General features: G+C 47.3%; 1 protein-coding gene across 4 annotated transcripts in view; it reads left to right on the top strand.

Moving 5' to 3' along the window:
• AFF3 (ALF transcription elongation factor 3) overlaps window positions 1–16,641 on the top strand; it is a 549,655-nt gene that overhangs the window by 356,111 nt on the left and 176,903 nt on the right. The gene's annotated exons all lie outside the window — the stretch shown is intronic.

Below are 16,641 nucleotides of genomic sequence, written 5' to 3'. Positions count from 1 at the left end.
CTGCTGCTGGTCTTTGTTAGAAGCCAAAAAGACACAATTATAAGGAACTCCAGGCACATGGAGTGTGTTCCTTTTCGTCCCAGCGTTAGTTGAAACCCCTCTGAGAACTGTAATTTAAAAGTTCCCCACACATCCCTTCCTCCTGAGAGGTGTCGTGCGCACCGTGTGTCTCTGGCTGCTGCATTGTCTTACTGGTCTACCTCGGAGCTTTGTGTTTATAAAGCATCAGATTTCTTTGAACCAAACTAGTGTTCTACCACAACTGTAAGTAGGTTAGGTCAGTGGGTGTCGAATTAGTTCCTACTGTGTGCTTAGTTGCTAGGTTCATTTTTAAAAGAAATAGTGTGGGGTGTTTTTAATGCATTCAATGGGATCACTCATTGTCCTGCAGAAAGCCATCTTGAGAATAAGTACTCGTTCTAACGGTGTCACCGCCCACACACTGCTATAGAACTGCTCTCTTCCTGAGAGCCAGAAGCAGTGAGGGACCAGCCTCCTCCTTCAGGTTTTGTTCCAAAACAGCTCCTTAGCGTCATCAGCCACTTTATCAAGTCTGCCTGAGTGACTTTTCAGCCTCTCTGAATTCATGTCCACTGTTAGCTTCCCCACCCCCCGCATCCCCTGGGAATTCAAAGGACTGCAGAGACATTTGAGCTATCATGGCGCTGTGGGAATAAAAGACTCGCTGCCTGGCAGAGACAAAGAATTGTATGAATGTGTGTTACGCGTGGTAGTTGGACAGTCAGCCTCGTTCCCTGTCATACCTCACATGTGAAGTCACTACTCAGGGATCTTTAACAAGCCCGGCCATGGGCACGGCGCCACGCTGGACACGGGCTGGAGCCGTGAACAGAGGGAGAGTGGGTCTCGGTGGCTGACGGAGTGCTGTGAACAATTCGTGCTCTAGATGCTCAGAGAAAGGGGAGGTTCAGAAAAGGAGCCATACGCACATGTTTCCTGAGCAATATGGATCTGAATGGAGAAGTGGTGGAAGGGTTGGACAGGGAAGTGACACAGAGGGGCAGACACCTGAGAAAGGCCTGTAGGTGGGATGCTCAGAGCCCCCTCCTGTGAGCGGCAGGGGGACCCACCCACCTGAGTGAGGGGTCCTGGGAGGAGCACTGTGGAAGGTCAAGTGAGCAGGGCCTGAGACGAGGCTGAGAACCGGACCTAGTCTAATGCGTGATCAGGGGCCCTCTCAGATCAGCGGACTCTTAGGTGGGCAGGTGGCATGATAGGAAAGGTGTTCAGGGAAGGTTAGTCTGGCATCAGGACCAATGGCCTTTCTCCTGGCTGCGAGGTCCTAACTTCCTTGTGCTCAAGTCCATTTTATGAACAATGGTTCTGGAATTATACATCGGAGACTGGGACATGAACTTTCCTAAGTTGGGAGGCAATTCGAGAATGAAAGCATGGTGGTTTAGTGCTGAAGTTAAAATGATACTTGGCTTAAACACAGCTTTTGAATCTGGTCAAAATAAAGTATTTATAAAAATCGCCACCGTGTCTTCCTGAGGAGAAATAACAAAAGGGAAGAGGCAGATACAGAGGATGTAAAACTTTAAGACCTTGGCTGGACGTGGAGACCACATTTCCGGAGTAAATACTTTCCGTTTCTGTTGCTCAGAAGGGCTGGACAGGGCCAGCCGTCTCTGCAGACTTTGCAAGAAGCCTGCGCAGGCCCTTGGGGGAGAGCCCTCTACCGACTGCTTCTTTCGGTGAAGTCCTGGCTATGGCATTTCTTCTCCCGGTGCTCACAGAGGAGAGGCGAGGCCCCAGAGTCCAGTCGTGCACGCTCCCTGTTCAAGGACAGAGCCAGGGTCCTGACGCCTGTGGCGCTTGCTCACCTGCCCCTCGTGGCCTGCCAGCTCGCCAAGTCTGGTCTCTGCCGTTTTCTTCCTCTTCTCTCTTCTCTTGTCCTAGTTCTTGTTTCCAGAGTGGGAGGAGGGTGAGAAAGAGAGGGCCCAGCGCTGAGGCCGACACAGGGCTGTGCAGCAGCGGCTGGGAGAGGGTGAGGATGCCGTGCGCACTCAAGAAAGCCTGGCCGCGCTGCTTGTTCTCCATTAAGTGGCTTATCTACGAAATACTTCCAAGGGCAGTGTCTTATTTCCCTCTCACCCAAGCCCAGTTCATGTTCTTATCACTGTTTCACCAACTGAAGGGCCCAGAGCCCGTTCAGTGTTCTGTCTGAGCCGCAGAGAAGTCTGTGGCCTTGGCCAGGTGACCTCTACAGGCCACGCCCTCTCGCTGGAGAAATCCTATTGCTCTCCAAGTAGCCTCCAGCTGGGACCTGGGCCAGCCTTGGTGTCTCCGCGTTCCCAGGGGGCGCCCTTGCTCTGCTTCTCTGCACAATGTCCTTCTCTCCCTCTCTGGGACTCTGAAACGCTGGGAGAAGCATAAAGTCCTGAAATAAAAATATTCTATAAGCAAGGGGACGTTTACAATTACTCCTAGGAACTTTGCGTCTCTAGCAATTGGTTGGCGCATCCCACGTGTGCCAGCCTCCTTTCTTCTCAGAACCACTCTTATCATGACATCCGGGCCTTGGTATCTTCACTGGCTGGATGTCGGGTCTGAATTGCTGTTTTTCAGAGGTTTCCATCACCTGGGCGCTCATTACTTACTCCAGTTCCGTCTCTGTCTGGGCCAGCGCACTCATTGCCCACCCCCAGCACCGTCCTCCACGCCCCGGCAGGGCCACACTTACTGGGTCAGACCCTTCATCACAAACCTGCTGCTCCCGCGCTGTGGCCCCTTCCCCAGCCAGCGGGCGTTTGCCACCTTCGCGCCACTGTTCTGCTCCTGATCTGCAGGGCATCAGGAGCCCTAGACCTCTCTCCTCTTTACAACTTTATCCAGGCAGAGTGTACGTATCAAAAACTAACCCATTTCAAGTGTGCAACTCAGTGACCGGGTAAATTTCCAGAGCTGTGCATCAGCCCAATATAGTTTTTAGAAGATTTCATCACCCCGTAAGATTCCTCAAACTCATTGTATAGAAAATAACCACACACACACACACACACACACACACACACACACACTTACTCAAACATCTAATGGTTCAACTGGAATATTACCGATATAATCTTATTATATTGCTAAGAGCCTATTTAGGCTTTTATTACAACAAATATTTTCAGCAGTCGCATTTCAAAATTTGGAAACGTTTGCTGCTGTACAATAACATTTCCTGCCACATACTTTGACGATTATATTGAATACTTTCCAAAAACATTTTATTGCTCACCTTTTCTTCTCAAGAGCTGCTTTTCCTTCCAAGTTTTCTTTTCCATTTTTACTTTAGAAATTCTTTCCATAAAGATGTGATATGGAAAATATATTTACACAAATAGCCACAGAGCTGTAGATTGCAGCACACGGAATAGAGCCAATAATATCGAGACAAACAGGTGTGGGGCCAGGGGTGCACTTGAAGCAGCAGGCGGATCACTCTGTAAAGCACATGATTTTCTAACCACTTTGCTGTACAGTTGAAACTAATACAGAATAATATTGGATGTATTTGAAAATAAAACAGAAACCTAGCAGGTAAGACAGAGAGTTAATTGTCTAAATACTCGAAACACTTAAAACAATAACATGAAAAATATATATTCTGATATCAAAGTGGGCAAAGATATAAGTAGGTATTTAGGAATAGGAAAGGAATATGTCTAATACATATGCTATACTAAAAATTAGAGATACAATTAAAGCAACAGTTCAGCATTTTTTTCTATAAAATTAACAGTGAGGTAAAAAATGACTGTATATTAAGGTGTAATGGACAAATAAAATTGCAATGTATTTAAAGTGTGCACGTGATCATTTCTATATACGTCATACATTGTGAAAGGAGCCCCACCCACCATTGCCTCAGTTAACACATTCATCACTTCACATATTTACCTTTTTATTTTTATTTTTTGGTGACAGCACTTAGGCTCTACTCTCTTGATAAATTTCTGTTGTATAGTATTTACAATGCATTATTTTCACCATATATTAGATCATCAGACTTTATTGACATAACTGGAAGGTGTACCCTTTTACAAACCTCTTTCTACTTCCCACACCTTCCAGCCCCAGGCAACCACCTTTCTGCTGTTTCTCCACATACAGTGATGCCATATGGTATTTGTCTTTCTCCGTCTGGCATATTTTACGTAGCATGATGTCTTCAAGGTCCATCCATGTTATTGCAGATGGCAGGGTTTTCTTTTTTAAGGCTGAATTTTATAATTTATAATATAGATATCTCACATTTTCTTTGTCCAGGTATCTGTCGGTGGACACTTAGGTTGTTTTCACACCCTGGATGTTGTAATTAATGCTGCGGTGAATGCAGGTATCTCTTTGAGATAATGATGTAGTTCCTTTTGGATATATACCCGAAAGTGGGATTGCTGTATCATACAGTGTTTCTTTTTTAAATTTCTTGAGGAACCTCCATACTGTTTTCAGTAGTTCCTTACCATCAGCAGTGTACAAGGGTTCCCTTTTCTCCACATCTTTGCCAGCATTTGTCATCTCTTGTGTGTGTGTTTTTTATATGGTAGCCACCTTAACAGTGTGAGGTGCTATCTCATTGTGGTTTTTGTTTGCATTTCCCTGATGATGATTTTTCATATACCTGTTGGCCATCTGTATGTCCTCTTTGGAAAAACGTCTATTTAGGCCCTGGCCCATTTTTAATTGGGTTATTTGGGGGTTTTTATTATTGCACTAGAGGCCCGGTGCACGAGGTCCCTCAGCCCGGCCTCTCGCAGAGAGGGAGCCCTCAGGGGATGTCTTACTGCTGCAGAGGCGAGAGAGGCTCCTGTGGGAGCACACTGACCACCAGGGGGCAGCTCCTGCATTGAGCGTCTGCCCCCTGGTGGTCAGTGCACATCAAAACGACCAGTCATTCCCCAGTTCAGTCGATTTGCATATTAGCCTTTTATTATATAGGGTTTATGAGTTATTTGTATATTTTGGATATTATCACTTTACCAGATATGTGGTTGGCAAATCTCCTATCCCATAGGTTGCCTTGTCATTTTTTTTATGTTGTTTTGTTTTATTATTTTTTGCTTTTTAGTTTAATGTCCCACTTGCTTATTTTTGCTGCCTTTATTTTGTCAGATCCAAAAAATCACTACCAAGGCCACTGTCAAGGAACTTATTCCCTGTTTTCTTCTAGGAGTTTTATAATATCAGATCTTACACATTTAAGTCTTTTTTTTAATCTTTATTGTTGAAAGTATTACATATGTCCCCTCTTTCCCCCCATTGACCCCTTCTAGCCCGCCCCAACCCCCCACCCCAAGCCTTCACCACCCTATTGTCCATGACCATGGGTTATGCATATATGCATGTAAGTTCTTTGGTTCCTCTCTTCCCACCCACCTACCCACCCCCACCTTCCCTCTGAGATTTGGCATTTTAGTCCATGCTTCTACATGTCTGGATCTATTTTGTTTATTAGATTTCACATATGAGTAAGATCATGTGATACTTGTCTTTCTCTGACTGGCTTATTTCGATTAGCATATTGTTCTCCAAGTCCCTCCATGCTGTCTCAAGGGGTAAGAGATCTTTTTTACTGCTGCATAGTATTCCATGGTGTAAATGTACCACAGATCTTTATCCACTCATCTGTTGATGGGCACTGGGCTGTTTCCAGATCTTAGCTATTGTAAATCGTGCTGCTGTGAACATAGGAGTGCATATATCCTTTCTGATTGTTGTTTCAGTCTTCTTAGGATATATTCCTGGAAGTAGGATCACTGGGTCAAATATCAGTTCTATATTTAATTTTCTGAGGAAACTCCGTACTATTTTCCATAATGGCTGCACCAGTCTGCACTCCCACCAGCAGTGTACAGTGGGGCCTTGACTTACGAGTGTCCCGACTAACGAGTTTTTTGAGATACCAGCTGTCTCTTGGCCGATTTTTTGCATTGAGTTGATAGAGTAATTTGAGTTAACGAGCTCCTTAACGAGCTCCTTGACGAGCTCGGTCTCGGAACGAATTAAACTCGTAAGTCAAGGCCCCACCATACTAGGTTCCCTTTTCTTCATATCCTAGCCAGCACTTGTCACTTATTGATTTGTTGATGATAGCCATTCTGACAGGTGTGAGGTGATACCTCATTGTCGTTTTAATTTGCATCTCTCTGATGATCAGTGATTTTGAGCATTTTTTCTTATGTCTCTTGGCCATCTGTATGTTCACTTTGGAGAAGGGTCTATTCAAGTCCTTTGCCCTTTTTTTATCCTCACCTGAGGATATTTTTCCATTGATTTTTAGAGAGAGTGGAAGCGAGAGGGAAAGACAGAGACATATCAATGTGAGAGAAACACAACAATTGGTTGCCTCCTGCACAAGCCCCGACCAGAGCCCGGGCCGGGGAGGAGCCTGCCACCAAGGTATGTGCCCTTGACCGGAATTGAACCCAGGACCCTTTGATCTGTAGACCAATGCTCTATTCACTGAGCCAAACCAGCTAGGGCCCTTTGCCCATTGTTTAATTGGATTGTTTGTCTTCTTTTTGGCAAGTGGTATGAGTTCTTTATATATTTTGGATATTAACCTTTTACCAGATGTATCGCTGCCAAATATGTTCTCCCATGCAGTGGGCTCCCTTTTCATTTTGTTGATGGTGTCTTTTGCTGTGCAGGAGCTTTTATTTTGACGTAGCCCCATTTGCTTATTTTCTCCTGTAGCTTTACTACATTGGCGCTGACTGAGCTTCTTGTCTCCATAAACCACACGGAATGTGTTTCCCACAAGGCAGCTCCTCAGATGTCTGATACAGCAGCCATGCCCCTCTCATGCTTCCTTTTTGCTAAAACACTAATTAGATTCATCAGATCAGTGTAGCAACCATGAGGAATATGGTACCTCAACCAGCATCCATTAAGGCCAGGATGGGTGTTGGTGGCTGGGGCAGCTTCATCACACACACACACACACCCCAAAAAGAAAAGGACACACAGCAACCACGAGGACTAGGAACCTGTTGCCTTTACATTTCTTTGTCCATTGTTGATTGCTTATATCCCCCACTGTTTCTCAGGCTTCCTCCGAGCGGGACCATGGCTGCTGCATTCTGTGCGGTATCCACCTGGCACATGGTGGCTGCTCAGATATGTGTTCGGTTGAATGCCTGTCTGGATGCACTGGCAGAAACTCTGCTGATTGGCTTTACTACGTCATAAGCTGTTCAGCATGATTGCAGACCCCTTCTCAAGGCCGGGAACCATGTCTGTGTTTTGGGCGAGGATCAAAGAATGGAAACATCTGCCTGAAATTTGTGGATTGCCCATTTGCCCTTGTGTATGCAGACCCTTCCTTCTCACATTCTCCCCATGGAGACTTCGGCAGGATCGTCTTTGCTTCCTAATTTCCTGGAGCTCTTTTCTCCCTTTCCCCATTTAAAGACACACTTAGCAGCTGGGCTCAGGATCTTATCTGCAGACAGCATTAATGTTGTGTCTTCCTCTTTTATCTTTATTTCTTTGTTCTTACAGAACATCTTTTCCCAAAGGGTAATAATCTCTTTATCAAGCTCTCCTAACTCCGTCTTTTTAAATGCCTTTTCTTCTAATAAAAATAGTTGTCATTTTATTTTTATTTCGGTCCTAACTTTCCTTTTCTTACAGACTATGAACTTTGGGGGGGAAAATACATTAATCTTTTGCTTCTACTTTTTAAGGATATTTTAACCTCATAGTTAAAAAAAACATTGTTCCTTCTCCGAAGCTAACCAGCTTGCCTGCAGCCTCTGGGTCTGGCTGTCCAGATCTGGAGTCCTCCGGGAGATATTCCCGTCTCCTGTAAGTCATCCTGTCCTTCGTGAAAGTTCATCCTTGAGACTAGGAGCCATTCCTGCTGGACAAGGGCAAGGCGTTCAGTGATTTATAAATCACCTCGCACACCTCTTGTCCATCCTGGCCTGCCTTCCTCTGTGCCTGCCCAGGTGCTAAGTCCTGTCACCATAGCATAGCTCTCCTCCTCCACATGCACATGTCCCCACGGCCTCCTTCAGGTCACCTGAGAAGAGCTCGCAGGCCAGCGGACTCACTAAACTGGCCTAACTGTTGCCCCGGGGTAGTCTAAAGGCAAAGCTTCTAAGCTCTTTAGAACCCCAGTGACCAGCTTAAGAAATGCCTCCAACGCTGAGATGGCCCAGCCACCCCCTGCGCCCTGGAGCTTCAGAGGCAGAGGGAGTTAGGGAAGCAAGTTACTGCCTAATAAGCACTCTTGCATGGTGCCTTCTATTTGACTATGAATAATTAACTAGTTAAATATTAAATAATTAACTGAGTGAAGTGGATTAAAAAACAAACTCATAAATGTCTTTTCCTGTGTTCATGTGTCCCCTCCCTCCCAAGGCCCATGCCAGACGCTGCCAACACTAATTACAAAGGTAGTCAGTCCAAGAGCAGTGATTACGCTCCGTGAGTGCCTGCTTTGTGCCAGATGTATGCTGGGTACCTGCATCGTTATCACCAATCCTGCCAGAGAGGGTTATTGACTCCAGGTTTCAGATGTGGACGCCAGCAATCAGAAAAGTGCAGTGGCCCAGGGCCATTCTGCGGGTCCGTGGCAGGGTCACCGTTGGACAAGGTTTCTCAGGCGCCAGCTCCAGGCCTGGTCTGTTCTACCACTCTGCTTCTCTGTCATTGAGACGTGGGTTTTGTCACACGCACATTTCCGCATTATCTTCTGTGGAAAAGAGTTTGCGTTGTGGGGGGTGAGGATAAACATGGCCAAGAATGTAATTCTCTCCCTCCTCCCCTTCTGTCCTCCACAGCCTTCCTGTCTGCCCCAAATAAACCATCTTCACCCTGCGGTGCCTATGAAAGAGAAGGCTGATCATTATGAACCAGAGCTCCTTCTAGAACGCATTGTAATCTACATGTCTGTTTGGAGGGCCAGTTTCTGGGGGTTGTGCTACCGCTAAAAGGTGTTATGGAGATCACAAATAGGTGTCAGTGGCATCATTAATAACACGACCTTTCTCACGAACTGGTCAGAAATTTAGCCTACTTCCTATAAACCTAGACTTAACATGGTTTATCTCAGAAAAGATCTGGCCCAGCCCCAGATTCAGAACTTGATAGATCCTCTTCCTACCCCTCAGATGCCTTATTCTTTTTTTAAACCTCTTTTAAAATGAGACCCCTTCATGCTCCTCCCCAGGAGCCACACGGTTTGCAGGAAACTAGCGGTGTTCCGCGTGCTGCCGCGGGAACCAGGGCTGGCGTGCCGCCTGGGGACCAGGAGGCGTCCAGCTCCTGCAGCTGTACGCTCAGTACCAACCTCCTCCTCTAAATCCTGAGAGCCCCGTGTAGACTTGACTATTTCTAGCATTTTGACACAATGTTCTGTTCTAGAAACAATACGCAAAGTAAAGAAGGGGAATTACAGTGTGTTTGAAACACAGAAATAAAATGAACCTGAAAGCCAGGTGATTCTAAAAATTAATTTGAGGGATGTATGGTTCTTATTGTTCCAAAAGGTCCCCAGTGAGTAGATGAGTCGGGGAATGCAGTGAACACAGAGCGGCAAGAGCTGAGACAAGTCCCGCCACCTTCCTGCCCAGAGACGCTGGGAAACAGCAACACTGTCTCTAGAACAAGACGTCTTCCGTGGGGCCTTTTAAGAGGGGCAGTGGAACCAGCTTCAGCCAACGCTCTCATCCCTTTCCAAGGAGAGTGCAGAGCTCACGGGTGGGGGGGTGGGGGGGGGCGGGGCTGGAGGCAGCGAGGGGAGAGGCGACTCCGGTGCAGGAACTGATTCCCTTACAGTGAATAACACTCTTCACTCCTCCTCCCGCCAGATGCTCCCGTTCCTGCCTCAAGCCCGCGGGGGCCCATGCTATCTGTGCACACGCTTCTCGACTTTCTCGGGCTGCGGAAGCCGACCTGAAAGCTGCTTGTCAGTTGATTCCATTAATCTTTACCTCTGAGGTGCCCCTTCCGTTATATCCATCAGGGATCAACCTCATTGAGAGCAGGGGAGGGCGAGAAGTTTAAAAAGCTCCCGCTAGTGATGAATTAGATTAGTTGGTGTTCCCATCTGAGATTCTCCATCCGGGGGTGTCCACGAGACCAGAAAATACTATTGAGCTGCTGGGCATCTCCTTCTCGGGTCAATTTTGGTTCAGATTGGACATATTCCTGGGCTTTCCGTTTAAAGAAATGAGATTTTGCTGTGATTTTTGGTAATGGTGTTGTTACAGGTTTTTATTGGTTACTTGCTTATTTGTAATTTTAGCAGCCTAAATTATGCTATGAAAAATAGATTTTTTTTTAAATCTTAGTAAGGAAGGCGTTTTTTTTCAACAGCTACTGTTTTTCCAAAATCTTTTGATAAGTAATGTTTCCATCAAAATAATGGTCCCAAATACACTCTATTACTATTACTTTTCAAATTATGGGACCTTCTCCCATAGTAACAGAATGAGATCATCTTGGACTTTCGTTGATTTAGGCATGGACATAGAGGTTTTGACTGTGATCCTGTTCTGAGCCCAGATCTGCCCAGCCTTGACGTCTGGCCTCGTCCCAGTGAAGGGCCAGGATGGGTTGACGATTAGAACGGGCGTTCTCATCCCAATAGTGTTTCTCCCACTTCATCTGCTCCAGGCCTGGGCTCGGCCTCCCAGGAGCAGGCCCGCGGCGCTCTCTCCGTCACCAGACCCGCGGTCCTGTGCGCGGCGGCATTTAAGGGACAGGCCGTGTAATGAAATGCCCATGTTCTGTCGTTGGCAGCACTTGTCTGATCAGAGTGTCATAACACAGATAATGGGCGTGAGAGCTGAAATGCTGAGTGGTTCTCTCATACGGAAACTCAAAGCAAAAAGCGCCCCTGCCACACAGGAAACGAACCGGCACTTTATGTTTCCTTCCAGGTGACAGAATTAAGCCGTGTTTTATTTAGAAAAAAGTAAGTTTCTGAGACAGAATCCTGGGGTTAAAGGGGCTCTTTGCCAGGCCTGGGTCTCCTATCCGGCAGACCCTGCGTCCACACTGAAGCGTTGCTGCAAGAGCAAGAAACAGCTTCATCTCCTTGACGCTGGCACCAGTCTTGTGTGTTTGGTGGAACGAGTGTAATGCCCTGTTGCCATCATTTTACAAGCAAAACAGAGAGCCTAGAGAGATTCAATGAGTTCCTGTTCTTGAACCCATTGTGCTAAGCCTTCGGGAGCTACAGGAGATCCCTACCCTCAAAGAGGCTATAATCGTGCAGGGGTTAAAGAGTGTATGATGTGACAGTGGAAACAGGCAGAAAGACAACTGGCAGCTCAGGTAGCATGTAGATATTAAGTACGTGGCACAAATCCTGTGTAAAGGAGGGTGAAGTGTGTAACCCTGGCTGAGGATAGCACTGGTCACTGAGCTTCCTGAAGAGGTACGTCAAGTTAGAAATAACAGGAAAAGAAAATGACAAATGTCGGAACAGGAAACCTAGGGCAGGACAGGAGGAATGGATGTTAACCCCGAGGCTTGGGGAGGACTGTGCAGGAGAGAAACAGGAGTGGCACTGCGCCAGGAGGGGAACGGGCAGTGACACTGCACCCGGAGGGGAACGGGCAGTGACACTGCACCCGGAGGGGAACGGGCAGAGACACTGCACCCGGAGGGGAACGGGCAGTGACACCGCACCCGGAGGGGAACGGGCAGAGACACTGCACCCGGAGGGGAACGGGCAGTGACACCGCACCCGGAGGGGAACGGGCAGAGACACCGCACCCGGAGGGGAACGGGCAGTGACACCGCACCCGGAGGGGAACGGGCAGTGACACTGCACCCGGAGGGGAACGGGCAGAGACACTGCACCCGGAGGGGAACGGGCAGTGACACTGCACCAGGAGGGGAACGGGCAGTGACACTGCACCAGGAGGGGAACGGGCAGAGACACTGCACCAGGAGGGGAACGGGCAGAGACACTGCACCAGGAGGGGAACGGGCAGAGACACTGCACCAGGAGGGGAACGGGCAGTGACACTGCACCAGGAGGGGAACGGGCAGTGACACTGCACCAGGAGGGGGACGGGCAGTGACACTGCACCAGGAGGGGGACGGGCAGAGACACTGCACCAGGAGGGGAACGGGCAGTGACACTGCACCAGGAGGGGGACGGGCAGTGACACTGCACCAGGAGGGGGACGGGCAGTGACACTGCACCAGGAGGGGGACGGGCAGTGACACTGCACCAGGAGGGGAATGGGCAGTGACACTGCACCAGGAGGGGGACGGGCAGTGACACTGCACCAGGCAGAGACACCGCACCAGGAGGGGAACGGGCAGTGACACCGCACCAGGAGGGGAACGGGCAGAGACACCGCACCAGGAGGGGAACGGGCAGTGACACCGCACCAGGAGAGGAACGGGCAGTGACACCGCACCAGGAGGGGAACGGGCAGTGACACCGCACCAGGAGGGGAACGGGCAGTGACACCGCACCAGGAGGGGAACGGGCAGTGACACCGCACCCGGAGGGGAACGGGCAGTGACACCTCACCAGGAGGGGAACGGGCAGAGACACCTCACCAGGAGGGGAACGGGCAGAGACACCTCACCAGGAGGGGAACAGGCAGTGACACCTCACCAGGAGGGGAACGGGCAGAGACACCTCACCAGGAGGGGAACGGGCAGTGACACCTCACCAGGAGGGGAACGGGCAGAGACACCTCACCAGGAGGGGAACGGGCAGAGACACCTCACCAGGAGGGGAACGGGCAGAGACACTGCACCCGGAGGGGAACGGGCAGTGACACCGCACCAGGAGGGGAACAGGCAGTGACACTGCACCCGGAGGGGAACGGGCAGAGACACCTCACCAGGAGGGGAACGGGCAGTGACACTGCACCAGGAGGGGAACAGGCAGTGACACTGTGTCTTCCTTGACAGCTCCCTGTAAAAGAGCACCTTCAATGTTGGAGCAGGGTCACTGGGATCTTCTGAGCAAGTGCATCATAAGAACGATTTTTGAGAAAACACTTCCATGGCCTTGGCTGGGTTTGGCGGCTATTGCTGAGAGAGGTGGCCGTGGCTGGGACCTGTGGCCGAGATCTGTGGCCGTGGCTGATATCAGAGGCTGGAGTGGTGGCTGTGGCTGAGATCCGTGGCTATGGGGAAGCATAGATAGGAAAAGAGACCAGGGAAAGTGTTTTTCCATTTACTGTTTTTAGTAGGAAAATTAAAATATTTTTATATTTTTTTTCTTGTTTAACCTGTCTGCAAGCTAAATGTGCTTTTCAGATCTTCATAAGTGTACACTTTGAACTCTAAGATTATATTTCAGGCTAACATTTAATTTTTGTTTCTCCTCTTTTTAAATAACAAAGAGCTACACTGCTTAGTGAATGGGTGTCCTAAGTGTCAACCGTTAGTCCTAAGACAGGCTGATGCAGGAGACGTCACAGTAAGTGGGCAGCTGCGGAGGGAGGGGGGCTGTGCAAGAGAAGCACTCTACTCCGCTGAAGCTATGGATGTTGGGGACTCACGGTTGTGTTGCTATGCAGTAGGCATGAGGTTGGAAACCTCGTGCGTGCCCCATGGTGTTCTGGAGATTGGAAGATGGAGAAAAGCTGGACAGTTAATGCAATGCAGTGTTCTCTACTCTTATCATTTAACCATCTGTTCTTACATTTAGGAGAAAAAGGAATGTGTTGGCTATAAAGAGACTTGGCATTTTGCGTCTGTCTGAGAAATAGGAAGACGCCCTGAAATCTGTCCCTTGGGTAACAAGACATCTGCTGAGGGCTGGGACTGTGAGGTTGTGTGAACACAGATATGTTGGTTATGAATCTCATCCATCGGCTCCAAACCGAGGACCTCTCCGTGCTCGGGAATGGGGGTGGCCTCATTCCTACGGGACAAGAAAATAAAAAGGAAGGAAGACAGGCAGTAGTAGAGGAGTTTGTGAGATCAGAAGGACTTTGGCATTCTTGGCTTTAAACATCCTAGTTCTCGTCCTGTCTTCCCTGTGGTCCAGGATGTGACGGAAGGGCACCTAGGTGGAGGAAGTAGGAGTGAAGCAGTAAGGAAGGGATGGTTGAGGCTGGGAGGTCCAGAGCATGGCGGGGTGTGGAACGGCACATGGGATTGGTGGCCTTGCAATGAAATAGCATTCTTACCCTGTGTAGTGAGGCAAACTAAGGGGAGTTTCAGCAGTTATGAAATTTCCCCTTTGCTTACAGATTAAGTCACTACCAGAAAATGATACAAACTACTAAACACCTTCTCCTCAAATCCTATCTCACTGACTACTATTATTACGTCAGAATTCCATTCCCTTGAGAAAACTTAGGGACATTTTCTCCAATGGAAAATACATATCATACTTAAGAATCATAATAAACTCTTTAAATAACTTTATGTTTTAGCAATATGTAGTTTGAATTAATAATTGCTAGCTTAATTATAGACTACATTTGCATAATACCCTCATTCTTCAGTAAAAACACTTTTCCATATAGTCTTCTATCCCCAGATTCTCAACATCTAAAGCCCAGAGAGAAATTTGATTTCTTATTTTAGAGACAAGAATTCTGAAGCTAAGCTTGATATTAATCAGTGCTGTCTTTTATTGAATGATTAAACATAAGAGAACCATGCTATGCTCTTTATATGTATTATCTCATTTAATGCTCATGATTAAACCATGAGCTAGTTAGCAACTCTATTTTCTCTGGCTCTAAGATACCACAAATTGAGATCAGACTGATTCGAAAGCCTATGCTTTGAAATCACTACAAGTTGCCAAAGCCGGTTTGGCTCAGTGGATAGAGCATCGGCCTGTGGACTGAAAGGTCCCAGGTTCGATTCCGGTCAAGGGCATGTACCTGGGTTGCAGCTGATCGATGTTTCTCTCTCATCGATGTTTCTAACTCTCTATCCCTCTCCCTTCCTCTCTGTAAAAAATCAATAAAATATATTAAAAAAAAAAAAAGAAATCACTACAAGTTACTGACAATGTGACTTACTCAAGCTCAGTGAGCTAGTAAGTGACAGAAGAGGAAATAGAAATAGTCTATTTGCCCTTAATTTTTTCCATGCAACCCTAATGGAGAATTTTAATATAGTGGATAATCAGTCTTTAAAAGTCATTGCATATTCATTAAAAACAAATATTTAATTAGTTCATATAAATAAGTGTGTATTTTTGGAAATTCTAATAGATGTAAGTGTTTCAAGCAACACAATTGTCTTTATTATTCCTTCATATATGATATGCTGGTTCCCTTCTCATGCCCTAATTAGGTGGAAACAACATAGTATTTAATAACTAAGTATTTAAAGGTTATGTTTAATAAACATGAATATCCTTGAAAGAAATTATTAGGATTCCTTCTTGGGGGTTATGTTTAGTAAAACTGAATACTCTTGAGAGAGATTATTAGGATTCCTGAGAATTGTTTTATTCTGCATTGGGGGAAAGGTATTAGAAGAAAGCAGAATGGTTGAGCACAGATAGAGGTGTATGCTTATAAAACTAAACACAGGAAAGGAACCTAAGAGTTACAACCAGAGGGAGAAGTAGTGCTTTGGAGGAGCATGAGAAGGGGACTGTCATATCACATTGGGTTAGAAGGGCAATCAGCTGAGGCCCATGACATAAATGATGTTTCAGAGGAGCCCTAAAGGATGGATAGAAATCCAAAAGGCATATGGGGTAGGGCAGTCGCACACACAGGGGCAAGTGTAAGTCATAGCAGAGACTGTCGTTTTCTTATCTGTCGTGTGCGTGTAGATTAATAAAAGGCACCAGGCTGACACCTGCGACCTTATCGCAGAAGGTCTTGAATACCATTGTCCTTGGGGCAGATGCGGGAGAGTGAGAAGCAAACACTGGACTGGGAGGAAGGAGACGTGCGTGAACACTTCAGCGGTGGCGTTCGTGAACTGAGTGAACTTGGGCAAATCACTTAATCTTTTTGCGCCTTCCCTTCCTCACCTCCAGTGTGGATGTAATAATGATTACTAAAGGTTGGGTGTGAATGGGAAGGCTCGTGTGGAGGTGTTCTGAAACTGTAAGCACCGCAGGCGGCGTCGAGGCCCTTGTGGTCGTCATTGTTGTACATGTGGTGGTAGATGAATGTCTTGTAGAAGTGGTGCTTTCCGTTGTCATCTGCACTTTACGAAAAATAGATGGAAAATTGGCAGACATGTGGAGGATGGCTTCATCATGAGAGAAGAAAGAGAACCAATCAGGAAGCTCCTAAAGTCATTCAGGTTAAAAATAACAAAGGTGCGATTAGAATGGTAGTTCAGGTAACCAGAAAGAAAGGCAGATACATTGCAGAGATACTGTCTAATTTTCTATTCATTGAAAAATGGACTGAGTACCCACTCTGTTCCTGGACACAGTCTTCACAAGAGACAACAGGGATAGAGACACAGTAGGGTGTGCAGGTACTTGGGGAGAGAGGTGAGAGACAAGAAAGGGTCACTGAGTCTTCCTGTGCTTTCGTTGACGAAACCTTGGTGCCAGCAGAATGAAGAAGGGATACCTCAGGTCATAGGAGCCTAACCCACCTATGGTACATGTGTCGCGGGGGCGGGAGATGACGGAGGGTCAGTGATCCTCCCAAGGAGGTGTGAATGCACTCCCTCCCCTCTGCTCCCTGGGTGGGTCTA

The sequence above is a fragment of the Myotis yumanensis genome, unplaced genomic scaffold (assembly GCF_028538775.1).
Source record: "Myotis yumanensis isolate MYYU_CA2020_CCGP unplaced genomic scaffold, mMyoYum1.0.hap1 SCAF_11, whole genome shotgun sequence".
Classification (NCBI taxonomy): Eukaryota; Metazoa; Chordata; class Mammalia; order Chiroptera; family Vespertilionidae; genus Myotis; species Myotis yumanensis.
Note: the sequence above shows the minus strand (reverse complement) of the source record. Positions and strands in the feature narration are given on the sequence as shown.